Source organism: Python bivittatus, unplaced genomic scaffold (genome assembly GCF_059951505.1).
Source record: "Python bivittatus isolate LINGU-HERP-01145 unplaced genomic scaffold, Pbiv_v1 ctg000480_np1212, whole genome shotgun sequence".
Lineage (NCBI taxonomy): Eukaryota > Metazoa > Chordata > Lepidosauria > Squamata > Pythonidae > Python > Python bivittatus.
This window is the reverse complement of record NW_028277075.1, coordinates 67,391,808-67,406,851: the sequence shown is the minus strand read 5'-3', so window position 1 is coordinate 67,406,851 and position 15,044 is coordinate 67,391,808. Positions and strand designations below refer to the sequence as shown.

At 40.5% G+C, this 15,044-nt stretch overlaps 1 long non-coding RNA gene across 1 annotated transcript in view; it reads left to right on the top strand.

The window, feature by feature from the left end:
- The first annotated feature begins 145 nt into the window (after positions 1–145).
- The window catches only part of LOC148215001 (uncharacterized), a 50,763-nt gene continuing 35,864 nt past the window's right edge, over positions 146–15,044 (top strand). The window contains exons 1-2 of the long non-coding RNA XR_015797130.1: positions 146–734; positions 1,551–1,635. This is a non-coding gene — a long non-coding RNA (uncharacterized LOC148215001). The remainder of the gene's footprint in view (positions 735–1,550; positions 1,636–15,044) is intronic.

Below are 15,044 nucleotides of genomic sequence, written 5' to 3'. Positions count from 1 at the left end.
CCCGGGCAACAGCGCGGCTGAGCTCCGCGAGACGCCGCGCAACGGCGCAACCCCTCAGCCGCCACTGATTGGCCAGGAAGCGGAAAGCGCGTCCCTCCGGCGCGCGAGCCCGTGCAGTGGAGAAGTGGGCGGGGCCAGGGATGGCAAGCGCTTTCTTCGCGAGTGGCGGGGAGCTGGTCCTACGGTCTGCAGCCGCGTTCGGCCTTTTCGTCCCGCTAAGAGAGCCCGCGTTTAGTAAGCGAGAGAAAGGCAGGCTGTGTAATAGATGGTAGTTAACTCCGTTCGCCTTTGGAGTAACCTTTTTCTTTAAAAACATCAGTTCGAGACTAGGAGTCTAGAAGAAATGATAGTAAGGATAGAAATAAGTTTGTCGTTTAATTTTTCCCCTTCTACTTTTAGTTTGGTTTTTCGTCCAAAAAGAGCCTCTACCGAAGAGGAAAAAAATCAGGAATCTGGTACCACCTTTTTCGACATAAGGGCATTTATTAAAGGGCATAAGCTTTGGTGAGCTAGAGCTCACTTCATCAGATGCTTTTGTTAGCTAAATTTGAGAGTTTTGACTCTCCTCAATTCGGATTCAGTCCGGCAGAAGATCAGACACGAAAATACCAGCTGAGATTTTAAAGTTTTATTGAAAGCTTGCCAATAGAGTCAGCTGGGGTCTCCCCTTAAGACAGAGAAGAACCCCAATCACACCCAAAGAAGACGATTTTATACATGTTTCTTACAAAGAGGTATGGAAATTAACAAATGATTGGCTGAAATTGGCATAGGTTTTGGATCCTCCTCATGATTGGGGGAAACTTATCTTCCTGATGACCTATTGATTACTAGTCAGAGTTCGGGGCACCCCCCTTTGATCTTCTGAATTTTATTGTTTCTTAGAATGCAGATTGAGGTCACTTCCTCCCATATCTGTATGGCTTCTAAGGAGACAGGATGTCTGCCTAAAGCGTTTCAACATAACAGAGATGAGGGAAATGTGTGAAGGTTCATGAACGTCAGTTTCCTTGTTATCCCTTTGGGTTTCAAATGTAAGAAAATAAAGATGATGGAAACTGAGAGCCCTTTTTCATAAGGTTTCACTTTTATGCAGGAGATTATTTTTACCAAATTGGATGCTACTTAGCTCTTGTCAGTTTTGTTCTACAGCTCAGTTTTAAAGCTGTTCTGGCATGTTTTTAATGTAAGCATTTCACAATCTGATTTCGTTGTGGTTCAATGGAACTTTCCCCATGTCTAACTTGTCCCAAATATTTTCCATTGGCCAAAACACCAAATCCTGCCTTCCTGCATCCACATCGTACAGTATATATGTATGGAGACAGTTTAGCTTCAACTGTCTAGCTAACCCTCCATAAGGGATCTAGTATTTCAGAGAGTCATTTTGGAAGTTCTGATTTCTCCTACAGTGACTGAATGTGGCTTTCAAGACCCTAATTGATAGGGTGGCATTATTTATGTTGTCACTGGGATATGTGCAGCTTTTTTGCACTGCTTTTGATTGAAGTCAATATTTTAAAGTACATTTTCTTTTCCCCATGCCCTAGAAGAGTATAAGATTTGGGAGAGTTCTGAGAATTCACCAGCAGCATGATTCCAGTCCCAGCAGCATGATTCCAGTCCCAGCATAAGGTATGCGTAGAACTACACCCTGAGTTTAAAACATTAAATGGAAATGAATGGGATGTACACTCTTGAAAGCTCAGCCCAGAAGCAGAGTTTTATAAATGGAACTTTAGCTGCAGAAATAAATGTGGTGCATTCTATTAAATCTTAAGAGTTCCCATTGTTAAAAGCTACACTTGTTCTTTGTATTTGAGAAAGCAGATAGACTGCTGTTTTGCATGTGAGCTTATGACAATGTTCTGTAGTATGCTTCTGATTTAGATTGTCAGTTTCAAGAGGCTAGATAATACATTCCTTTGTTGGTTTATTAAACAGAAATCTGCACTGGCAGCAGCTGTACAAGCTGCTCCCAAATTTCCTGTCATTACATTCCTTCAAGAGAGTTCCCATGAGTCCAGCCTAGAAAATAAAAGAAAGCAATAATTGTCATTTGGTATGCCTTGAAAGCTGAAAACATTTTTAATGTACCGGCTGTGCCGCTTTCATTATAGATATCTTCAGATACCAGCAAGGATATCGAACCAGCTACATGTGGAGTTTTTATCTCCTTAAAAAGAAATGGAGTGATTTAGAGGATTTAATTATCCGCCACCTTATTTTGCAGTGACAAGCTATTGAGTCTGAGAACAGATACCAGTTTTGTTGTGCTGAATCAATCTGCCTTTGGATTGAATCTGATGAATATATGTTTTTAAATACTTAAGGGCTGATTGATCATTACACCAAATCTGAGAATCATCCTTTTCTTATAGCTGATGGGCTTGGATAAAGTCCATTTGAGAAAATGGAATAGTTTTAGATACAGCAGTTCAGAATCTGGTATTTCACTTCCTCCTCACCCCAGAGTACCAGAGCTTTCTGCTACTATCCCTAAGGGCAGGCCACAGCAGTAGATATCTCCCAAGGTAGGCACAGCAGAGCATCCACTATGACATCACATCCTGTTCTAATTCTCTTTCTCTCCATTCAACAGTGGGCATTTCTGACACTATCCTCAGTTATCAACATGATGGGGGGGGGAACATTTAGATTTAGATTGTTCTTGCAGTTGCCATTTAATACTAAAGTATCATATTCCTTGAAACTGTGAGAAATGATAAAAGTGTTGTTTTTGCAAGTAAACTAATTTGACGGTATATGCTTTAAAATAAACTCTAATGAGCAACTAGTAGTGAAAGGGGATCTCCCAGACCACTGATTTTCTAAGCAAAACATATATAGTGATACAATCAAGTTACTAGTCCTCAATTGCATAGGGGGGTCTTAGCATAAAGTAGTACTGGATTGCTTAAAATAAGAAGAAGAGCTGAAATGCAGAAGATGTGGTGATATGTGTATGTGAGTCTCTGAATAGAGAGCTAATGAACCGACCTGAGTTGGTCTTGTAATAGTTGCACAAAATCTGAAACCACGTCGCTGAGCACACACTGCTAATGTCGAAAACTGCCGTAGAAGGAAATAAGTAAATATGGGAAAGGGGCTTCTAAAATAAGGGTAATGGGAGATGTAAACTAAGGCAGGACTTCAGTGAGTTGTATTAGGCGTATCGGATAGGTTGTAAACTCCTGAGTACCTAACCAATGGGGAAATGGAGGAGGGTCTTTTCGCTTGGGCATAGGGAATAAAAAGTGCATGCATCTTATCACAGGGTGTGACTACTTGCTGGACACTCGCTGTTGCAACAATGTACTATTTCAATAAATGGCCATGGCCATGCCTTGCTGCTTCATTGGATCTTTGTCTTAATTCTTTGGAACTTGAAGTTTGTTTCTCACAAAATCAAAACTTCCTCTAATGTGGCTGATTAGGGTTCTGTACTTGACTCATGCAATCTGTTTTGCTAGGATTGATTCACCTGTATACAATTACAAATCCTGTCTAGTCATATTTTTATGTTTTAGTTTGAATTTATCCCGTTAAATGGGATAAATTTTCTCTCCATAATTCAGCTCCATCCAATTATTACTGTTAGAATTAAGTTTAAAACTATAAATGCAATGTGTGTGTGTGTGTGTATACACTTGTAACTGACAGTAAAGCTCTTTGAACTCGAACAATTTTGAGTAGGCCTGTTTAGAATTGTGCTGCAAAGGTTTTTTGAAATTAAAAGAATGCAGATTTGTTTCTCACATCTAATCTTTTAATAAATTTGTCCAAGTTGATGGGCATAACTGTGATTCAAAATTTACCTTTTATCTGTTTTGTTCTATGACTTTCTAGCAGAATGAGAGCAAGAGAGAGATAAATTCCATCTAACTACTGTTTTCATACTTACATAATGTTATTATGTCTTACCAATCTTTTATCATAATATTGTAACTTACTTAAGTAATTTACTTAACTTACAAGTAACTTACTTGTTATGTAACTTACTTAACATAACATATTGTAAGGTACGGTGAGCTGAGAGAGACTAACTAGCCCACAATCAGCTAGGGAGCTTCCATAGCTCAGGATATATTTGAATCTGGGTCTCTGAGAAACCCAAGGTCCACTCTCAGCCATGGGAAATGTTGAACTACCAAAATCCAAATACATATCCAGAAGACATGTGGCTATGTTCCTATACCACCCTAGTCCATGGCTGATTAAATTAGCCATGGTTTATTGAATCAACCCAGTTGGCTGGGTCCACATCACAAACTAGTCACAGAGCTGGCTGGATATGCATAAGATATTGATCCATTAATAGCCAGTCAAATATTGGTTTAGGGTGCTGTTGGAGAAGGATCCAAGATGGCGGCAGAGTGACAGCTCTGTAAAGAGCTCTTGAATTTTTACTCATTTTAGTGCTTTTGTTTAGTTTTATTTAGTTTTATTCAAGTAATTTTAGTAATTAGATTGGAATCCTAGAGTGCTGTGTATAATTTCAAACAGTAATCAAGGATGCAACATTATAAAGCAGGAACAGAAAAGAATCTGAAAAGAAAGATTAAAAGGAGGCACAAACTAGAGATTCAGCCAAGAGGAAACCCCAAATAAGACAAAGCTGCAGTGACTTCAAGGCCACCAAAGATAAAAGGACTTGTTCCAGCTTAAGGACACTGCATATAAGTCTCCTTTTCCTTCTCCTTCTCCCCTTGTAAATTCTATTAACAACTCCTATTCTTCATTAGACTAGGAAGTGGATGATTGCCCTTCTCCTGAAAATGAGGCTCTAATAGGAGATAGAGAGGAGGATGGTGTTACAGGGGCTCCCAGGTTCATTTATGGTCACTCACACACTCACAGCCTGTTGAGGCATGCAGATCTTGTAAGCACCCCTTGCTTTCTACCTGGGTTTTCCAGAGAGAACACAAGACACACAGCCCTGGGCAAGGGGAGAGAAGTAATTAGGGACATGCACACATTACTTCCAAGTGAACACTGAGGCACAACAGTTCTTTGGATACACAGAGACCAGTGAATTTAAAGTAACAGCAAAACTTCACTGGTTACAATGTACATTTGCTCTTTCACACACATGCACACACAAACATTCATCCACACTTACCCACATCTTTCTCAACTAGGCTGCCAGGCACTAACTAGAGGGATGGAAGCCACCAAGTCTGGATCCAAAGATGACTCAAGGAGTGGGTGGGCTTCAGGACCCCTTTTATCCCCTAAAGTCCTTGCATTGTTGATTCACAAGACTGGCAGATATTCTTGCCTTGTTAATTTAGAAGTCTAGTAGCTGTTAATGGGATTGGGGGAAGGTTTCCATGTACTGAGGCCCAACTTCCTTTGTCTGGTTCAGGTAACATTTTTTCCTTTGTTTCCCTAACGACTTGTTTCCTTCCTATCTACCTCCTCAAAAGGATCTTTTAGATAAGATTTCTGGGTTTTTGTCCTCTCTGCTTAGTGCCTGCTTCATCTTTTAGTTATGGTAGCTTCAGCCTAGTCTCACATATTCCTCCCCTTGGCATCAAGTTAAACAGGAGATGCCACAAAAATGGGGCTCACTCATTACCCACTCAGAGCATTACAGGTTTTTCATGTATTCTTGCCAATAAATTTGCTGTCCGACTGAAACATAGGTATAATATTTCAGGAAAACAGATTTAACACATTGAAAGATAGAGGAAATTAATATAAAGGCAAATAATACAAACAGCAAGATTTGAACAATTTTCCTTCAGGCAGGGCATATAGAGAGGCCAATGGCACAAGCCCCTGTGAGAGATAAGGAAGTAGTGTTAAGTGTTATGGTTATCAAATAGTGGCAGGTGGAGAGGAAGTTGTCTCCTTGTGTGAGACAATGTAAATAAAAATTAATTTGGAGCAATTTTTATCAGTATAATGCAATTAGCTGAAACCTTGAGCAATTACCATAAACATGCAATGGATGAGGTGAGAGGGACCAGGAAGAAATCCTAGAGTGGCTGGATAAGAGTGTACACTCAGAGTACCTTAGCCAATGGGGAAATGGGGAGGGACTTGCGATCGGGAATGTATATAATTATGTTGGAGTTTGTATTTGGGTGTGGGTTCCCGCTTGCACACTGTGAAGCCCACCAGCCTTTGCAAACACTTTTTAATAAACCTTTTACTTTTGGTTAACCCAGAGAGATTTGTGTCGCTTGTTTCGCACAATTGGGGGCTCGTCCGGGATCCAAATGGTCTCTGGGTAGTCTGGAGGTGCCCTAGAGGAGGAAGGCATGTCCTGCTGATTTCAGCAGTCCTTCAACAGGATCCAACTCCAGGTCCGGTACCCATGAGGACCCCAAGACGCCAAATAGAGGTTAACCAAGGAGTTAAAAAAAAAAAATCGGGGGAGGAATGAGCTCGGCCGGAAATCAACTGGGTAACTTCGTGCACAGACCCAGGTAAGAAAATTGTAAAGTACGAAAAGTACTGCCTGGGTGGTTGGGGTGTGTGGTTGGGTAGGACTGGTATGAGTCAAGAGGCTTGCCCAGATGTGTGTGTGAGATGTGCCTAGCAATCACCAGGATTGTGGTAAAGCACAACATGAGTGTGGAGTCTGAATCCATGGTTCCATCCCTCCGCGAGGAGATTGGCCGGAGAAAGACAAAGAGATTTGTGTCACTTGTTTCGCACACACACACCCCCGCACCCCCAAACAGTAGGTTGGGACATGAATATGAGCCTCACACCCACATAACAAAAAGAAACCTTTAGGTAAAAATAAAGGGGTGGAGGCATGGGAAATATTGTAAACCTTTTCACAGGTAAAAACAGAGTTGGAGGGCAGTGGGCATTTATGATTCCCAAGGTTAGTGAAATATACACATTGAGTTGCATTGATTACATTAGTAAAATTCTTTAAAGCAGTAACATCTGTTAATGTCTCTAGGCTTCAGGTATTTCAAAGAAACAGATAGATGTGACCCCTCCCACTGTCAAAAGTCACCCTTTGCCAAAAGCTGAGCTCTTCATAGCTGCTTGTGCCAATTCTATGGAAAAGAAATGTTGACAGAACTGTGCTGCAGGGCTTCTAGGCATTGTCCTGTTAAAATTATTTCCTACTGGTTTGTTTCTGAGCTGGGATCAAAGAGACAATGAGCAGTTGCATGAAATTAAGTTCTTTATTCTTCACCCAAGAGTAAAACCAATGAGGCAAGCTGTTAGGTGGGCGGCTGCACTTGACCCCCTCTTTTTGGCACAGTACAGTGGTACCTCAGGTCACGAATGCTTCTGTTCATGACCAATTCGGGTCACGAACAGCACCATTTGCAAAATTTTGCTTCCGTTCGCGAACGCCAGATCGGGTGACGAACAGAATCCGCGGCCATTTTCCCTGCCGTGACACGCGGTCATGGCTTCCTGTAGGGAGGGGGACTCTCCCTCCAAGCAATAACCGCCTCCCCACCCATCTTCCTGTCCTCCACGCCAGAAGTCGGGTCGAGCAAGGTTAGCGTTCTCTCTCTTCGGGCTGTACTTTGTGTCATATTTTTGTGGTTTAAAAAAAAAAATACATATGGTTCAGAACGGATTAACCGTAATTACATTGAACCTTATGGGAAAATTTGATTCGGGTCGCTACCAAAATCTGTTGGCGACCAAATTCAGAGGGGTTAGAACGGATTAACCATATTTACATTGAACCTTATGGGAAAATTTGATTCGGGTCACGACCAATTCGGGTCGTGACCAGAGTCGCAGAACGAATTAAGTTCATGACCCGAGATACCACTGTATATACATTTCATTCAGCTCCTCTTTTAGATTACCACCCCTTCCTCAGTCACCCACTTCCCACCTCAGTATCATTTCATATTAGGAAGTTCCTTCCTTCCTTCCTTCCTTCCTTTCCAGGCTCCTTGACCATTAACTACACACCTTTTCCCTAGGAAAAACTATCCTTGGAATGTGCACCTTATCTTGTCTCTATGGGTACAGCTTCTTCAAGGTTAGTGAAAAAGGCCTCCAAGCTTACAAACTTGAAGAAGGAAACAGGATTCAGAAATCCTTAATGAAAGCCCAAATGCCTCAATATTAAATATGAAATATACGTATGTAGGAATGGGCATGGGAGCTGAATCTGATAGTGAACCTGAGTATGTGGAAGTTGAACCTGCATATGAAGACATGGGTGGTGGGCTGGCATATGAGAATGTGTGCATCTGTAATAGAAACTGTACTCAGTGTTCTTGTCAAGAGTGGTGTATTCTTTCCCAATGGCATGCTAGTGATGTATTCCTTCCCAATGACATGCCTATGCAATTTTTAAAGATAGTTATGTGCTTTATGGCTTCCTTGCAACCCCCTTGCTTGTTTTTGTAATCTTTAATCTTTAAATATAACTATATTATTTAGTGATTTCATTGTATCCTTGAAGATAAAAATAATTGTATGATTTGTGATTTCCTTGATCCTATAGCAGAGGTGGAAGAGACCAGCTATGGTCAGTCTGATGTGATGGGTCATGGCTTGGGCAACTGACACAACATATAAGATCTATAAGCCTGTAATGTTATTCTCCTGATAGGATAAGGGGAAGGGGGTTGGGGTTAAGATAAGTTTAAGATAGATAATGAGCAATAATTATTGTATAGCAGAAGGAGGTTGTGAAGGACACAGAAACCCATTTTTGGTTAAAGTCACAGTGACCTGGTGAAATAGATAATTTTATAAGAAACACCTGCAGATGTTTGTAAGAAGTTAACCGGTTTCTTTGTTTAAACTGTCATGTGGATCCTGCAAAGAAAAAGTATATAAGCTATGTAAAATCCATACTCAGGACTCCCTCCATTAGCTGGGAGTCTCCAGTTTGTTTAGAGCTCTAAAATAAAGTGGATAGAAAAAGCCTGATTTTCATCCTGGTGTTCTGTTCACCTCGCACCAAGTCCCAAACCTGGTAATTAGGGTCGATTGGCTGGACCCAAACACGTGTATGTAATTATATAAAATCTATCAGTCCCAGGAGGAGTATTGGGAAGAGAATGTACAGTAGGTCTTCATGGCTTGGATCCTGTGGATAAAATTGAAAGAGAGAGGGGGGGTAGGACAAAGAGGGAGAAAAGGGGGGGACAAAAGAGGGTCCCTTTCATTGAGGTCTCAGGGCTCCCCCCCCCCCATTCCTTGATCCTCTGGTTTAATGTCACTTTGGAATAACTTTGGACTCTCTGGAACCAGCACTGGCTTCTTCTAAGGCTTTAGCCATGTCTGTTCTTACTTCTACTAAGTTTTTTTTTTTTAAGCCATCCTCCCCTGGTTTCCCCATGCACCCCAAGGATTTCTTAGGGGTTGTATCCAGCTGAGCTGGAGATGGAGCTTCTCATGGCTGTTAGAATGGTTGGCAGAAAATCTTCCCATGCATGTAGGTGTTGGAGACAGAGTTTCCTTTTTCCACTGTTCTGGGGCCTGTATGCCACATGCAACTTGCATTTGATTCCTAACTGTGAGGTAAAGGCTCCGAAGAACTGACTAACTAAAGTAGTGTCTCTATTGACTGAAGTTTGGAGTGGCAGGCCCCAGTGACAAAAGACCTGTTGGTACAACAACCTTGCAGTGGTGTCTGCAGTATTATTGCATGTGGAGAAGGCTTCCACCCATTCAGAAAATCCCTCAATATAGTCTAGGAAAATTGTTGGTGCCATGTCCCAATCTGTCTCTGACCATAGAATGGGAGTTGCAATTTGGAGTAGTTCTGGTTTTGAACTTGGCATTCCAGGCAGTTAGTGACAATGGGCTGAACCATTTGTCGATGACTGGGCCATGCTGCAACCTGACATGCCTTTGCCAAGGTTTTCTCTACTCCCTCATGGGCCTTGTTATGCAAGTCCAAAGTAATCTGTTCCTTTTCCCTCAACTTGCTTATCACTGCTAAGGCATGTACCTGTTGGGCAACCTCTAATTCTGCCTCTTGTGTACTGTAAGAATTTGGTAAAAGAGCCCCTAATTTTAAACCTGGGGTAGAAACAGCAGCCCAAGAGGTCCCCTTAAATTTGAACCTATTTCCCTTCAAGCTCAGCAATTAGAAAACGAGAAGGATGGACTGAGTCTATTGTCATCATCAGTAGCTGCTGGGTTCACGCACTACTAGATCAGAGTTTGCTGAATATTGACTCCTATGATAAAGAAGATCAACAATCACAATTTAGGGAGAGGAAAGCTGAACTTTATAATAACTATGTATACACAGGAAGTAATGTTCCAGCCCCAGAAACAAACTCTCTGAATCTTCATCTTCTATTCAGTCATTTTGTTTCAGAGAGATTTATACTGTTTGGGTCCAGCCAATTGACCTTAATTACCAGGTTTGGGACTTGGTGTGAGGTGAACAGAACACCAGGATGAAAATCAGGCTTTTTCTATCCATTTTATTTTAGAGCTCTAAACAAACTGGAGGCTCCCAGCTAATGGAGGGAGTCCTGATTACGGATTTTACATAGCTTTTGATAAATGAATTTTTTGATAATCATCCACAGTGGTTTTCAAGAGATAACAAAAGTAATATTGCTGGTCTATACTTGGTATCATTGATTTTTAAATGTAATCTTCAAATTTTGGGAGGTAAGGATAATAATTATATATATCCATACACCTTTTATTCAGCCCATTCGAGCAGTGTGCTAGATCTTATTTGTGTATCAAGAAGTAAAGCTGACCTCTTTTCAGAGGTCACTGTCTATCCAAGAGGAGAAAGCAATCATCAGACAGTGGGTGTGAAATTCCTGGCTTCTTCAGATTTAAGATCACATAACGTGGCTGATAGGTGGGTTATTATTAACTCAGAGATGAGTCAAAATAAAAGGTTAATATGGTCCAAATTAGATACCAGGGCAATACTGAATAGCCTGAAATCAGGGAATGCTGTCAGTTGGGCCTTAATAATCCAGTCATCCACGGCTGACTGGCAGTCAGTCTCCAATGCATTTACCAATTTGTGCCATACATTGAAGAAACACCTAATAACTAAATCCTCCTCTAAAGGTTTCCCTATAGGTAGATCTCCTTGGTTTGACAATGAATGCCGTTTAATGAAAAAGAAATTAAAGGCCGCTGTGGGACTTGTACAAAGGCACCTCTCTGTATATATACATGTTAAGATGCTGTCTCTAAGAAGCAAATATAAAAAACTTATTAAATCAAAGAAAAAAAGCTATGCTGCCCCAGTTGGTCAGGACTTGAGCTGTCAGCAAAAAGTCATAATTCGGCTGTATTTTGGCATTCTGTAGCCAGAATCCTGAAAGAACAGAGATTCACATTCGATATACCAGTCTCTGCCAAGGAACGGGGAAACTATTATCATCACCTGTTTGCTCTCAAAACCTGTTGAAAAACAGTTTCTGAGTAGTGATTTATCACTGAAGCCTGACCCCTTTGGCCACCAGTATTAGAAAATGAGATCAAAACTATCATAAAAGGCTTGAAGAACAATAAAGCCCTGGTTGGACAACTTTCTACCACTGAGCTATTCAAAAAATACCCTGACTGGTGGGGCTCTCTATTGGCAGGTTTATTTACACATATAAATAATACCTGCCACATCCCAGTTGGGTGGAAGATGGCAATAGTAGTTCCCACATACAAAAAAGGGAATAAAAAGGACCCTAGCAATTACAGGCCCATTAGTCTAATAGATATTGTGGCTAAAATATATGCTAGGTTCCTCTTGAATAGAGTCAAGAGTTGGGTAGATGAAAAGTGTATTTTCACAGAAGAACAAGCCGGCTTTAGACAGAGTTGATCCACTATTGACAGTTGCTTTGTTTTGAACCATCTAATTACAAAATACGTCAGTAAGGGGAAACAACTGTTTGCTGCTTTTATAGATCTTAGTGCAACATTTGATACAGTAAACAGAGAAATACAGTGGTACCTCGGTTCACGAACTTAATTCATTCCACGATTCTGATCGCGAACCGAATTGGTCGCGAACTGAATCAAATTTCCCCATAAGGTTCAATGTAAATATGGTTAATCTGTTCTGACCCGTATGAATGTGGTCGCCAACCGATTGTGGTCGCCAACTGAATGAAATTTTCCCATAAGGTTCAATGTAAATAAGGTTAATCCGTTCTGAACCATATGTATTTTTTTTTTAAACCATCTTTAGTCTTCAAAATAGTTGAGACTGTTGACTTTACCATCTTGTACTCCGAGGCCAGATCAGTCACACGAATACCATGCTCATGCTTTTCTATAATTTCCTTCTTCAATTCAATGGTTATTTTCTTCAAAACCTTCTTCTTACCATTCTTGCTGTGCACTTTCTTGTTACCTTCATTATTGCTCTGCACATTCTTATCACCTTCATTACCACTCTGCACTTTCTTTTTACCACCATGCTTGCTCTGCACTTTCTTTGGAGCCATGTTGGATGTATTGTATGTGCTAAAAAGCACACCAAAAACAGCAAGTGTCTGTCTGTGACCACGATCTCACCTAGAGGAAGCCACGACCACGTGTCAGAGCAGGGAAATGGCCACGGGTCGTGTTCGTCACCCGATGCGGAGTTCGTGAATGGAAGCAAAATTTCGTGAACCCTGCTGTTCGCGAACTGAATTGTTGTGAACAGAAGCGTTCGTGAACCGAGGTATTACTGTATTATGGAGGAAATTGACTGCCCTCAACTTGGAACCCAGACTGCTGGCGTTGATCAAAGCTCTTTATACAAGTACTAGTTTGAGAGTGCGGTGTGGGATTAATGGAGCCATGACAAGTAGGATTGATACTTACAAAGTGGTGAGACAAGGGTGCATACTTGCACCATTGTTATTTAGTCTATACATTAACAATTTACCAGGACTAATGAAGGATCCTGAAGTACATATGCCCAAGGTATTAAACACGTATTGTAACACCTTGCTATACACTGATGATATGATTTTACTATCATATTCACAAGTTGGGTTGTGTAGGCTGTTAAGAAGACTTGGCTCCTTTTGTCATAATAATTCTCTAATCATTAATAAATAAAAGTCAAAAATTATCGTCTTTGGAAAATAACATCATAACCATAGATGGCAAGCCTATAGAGCAAATTAAAACCTTGCCTTATCTAGGGATAGTCTTCTCTGAGACTGGATCTTGGCTTCCTCATCATCAAAAGAGCTCACTTAGAGCAAGGCTGTGTATAATTACTGCTCAAATTAATAAATCATAGCTATCCAGGCTCCTTAGCCCCAATTATCAAAGTATACAAGGCCAAGGTTACTCCTATACTCTTATCTACTACTGAAGTTTGGGGCTTAAAACACGTATCACTATTAGAACACAGTAACAGTATCTGAGAAGTATCTTGGATGTGGATAAAAGGACTTCAGCTGCTACAGTTAGAGCCGAATTAGGAATTCATACAATTTGTTCTTTGTCTAAAATCAAGGCTTATAATTACTGGTGCAAAATCAATGCTATGGAAACTGGCAGATTCCCAAAATTGTGTCTGTTAGAACAGACAAAATCTCAGTTACAGACTTCTTGGATAGTACAACTGACAATTTATATTAGGAGCTGTGGTCTCCCTGTCTCTTGTCCAATTGCTTCTGGAGAACAAGCTAGAAAGATGCTGCACAGAGAATCTTGGATATAGACACACAGAAAGATATAGCCACCCTTAGTAAGATTGGCACACTGAAATGGATGAGCCGTTATAAACATACCTTCCAAACTGCCAAGTATTTAAACACAGAAATGCCCAAAAATCTTAGGGTGGTATTTACTACAGCAAGATTTAAACAGTTGGACACAATGGTTAAATATGAAGATTTAACCAAGTCCCTTATAATGAACCTACTTGTATTTGTGGAGCTCCAGAGATAGAAGACACAACACGTATATTATTTGAATGTCAATTGTATAAGAAAGAGAAAGATCAGTATCTTGGATCGCACATTAGACGGACAACCTATTGGGATCCTTATATTAAAACAACATATTTCATGTGTGGTCAGAATTCAAAGATCACGTATAATACGGACCTTTATTTGAACAAAACAGTACAGCTGAGATCTGCGTATGTGGATCTGATCAAGGTAAAACGTAGGGGTGATACAGGAATATGATTTGCATCTTTTTTTTCTTTTTTAATTTGTTTCTCTTATTCTATTTTTAATATATGGTCTTATTAATGTTTAATGTTTTATATTCTGTATTCTGATATGGCCTAATGGCTAATCAGTAATAAACTGTTGACTTCCGCCTGGACACAGCAGTGTGCTGATGTGTTTCTTGGAGCTCCGGGGGCCGCCTGAGCTGCATTTGATTAGCGGTGGGTCTAGAGGAGAGAAGACCACCGAAATACTCCCCTGGATAGGGGGGGTTCGGAAGATCAACCACAAGAGCCACGGACACTGTTCCTCCTGCCTTTCCTGGCTTCCACCACGGGAAAGCCGGCGAGTAGAATAGCGAAGGCGGCTGGGAAACATCATGCTTTACAAATGCAGAGAGCCTCATGAATGAGAGACCGAGTTACTTTTTTATTCTCTGTCATGGAATGTAATGGGTGGAAATTGACAAATGGACTTTGCTACGATATGGAAACTTTTTATGGAATTTAAATAGAGGATTCTACAAACTGTTAATGATTTGCCTTTTTTATGGGATTATAATTTTTTCTTTTTTTCCTTTTGCTTTTCCTTGCTTATAAGCTTATATTGGATTACGAATCTGCTATTGGATTTCTATAGCTGAGTTTTCCTTTTTTTTTTCCTTCATGTTGAACTTAAAAGCTTGAGAACTGAGAATTGTTTATATATTTTATTATCTATATTTGGGAACAATAAGAGACAGCTTTCTATAGCTGGGATTATAACTGCTGTGTTGTTAGAGAACTTGGAAGAAAGCTGTTGCTATTGGATTATAATTGTTGTCCATTGAAGATATTGAATTTCACACTGTCTACAATGGCTTCAAGAGGGAAGAAGGATAAGGAAAAGGAAAGAGAATCAACAAGAACTTCTATAGAACCGGTTGACAGAGGTGGAGACATGAACAAAGTATTAGATTCAATTGCTGCCTTAAGCCAC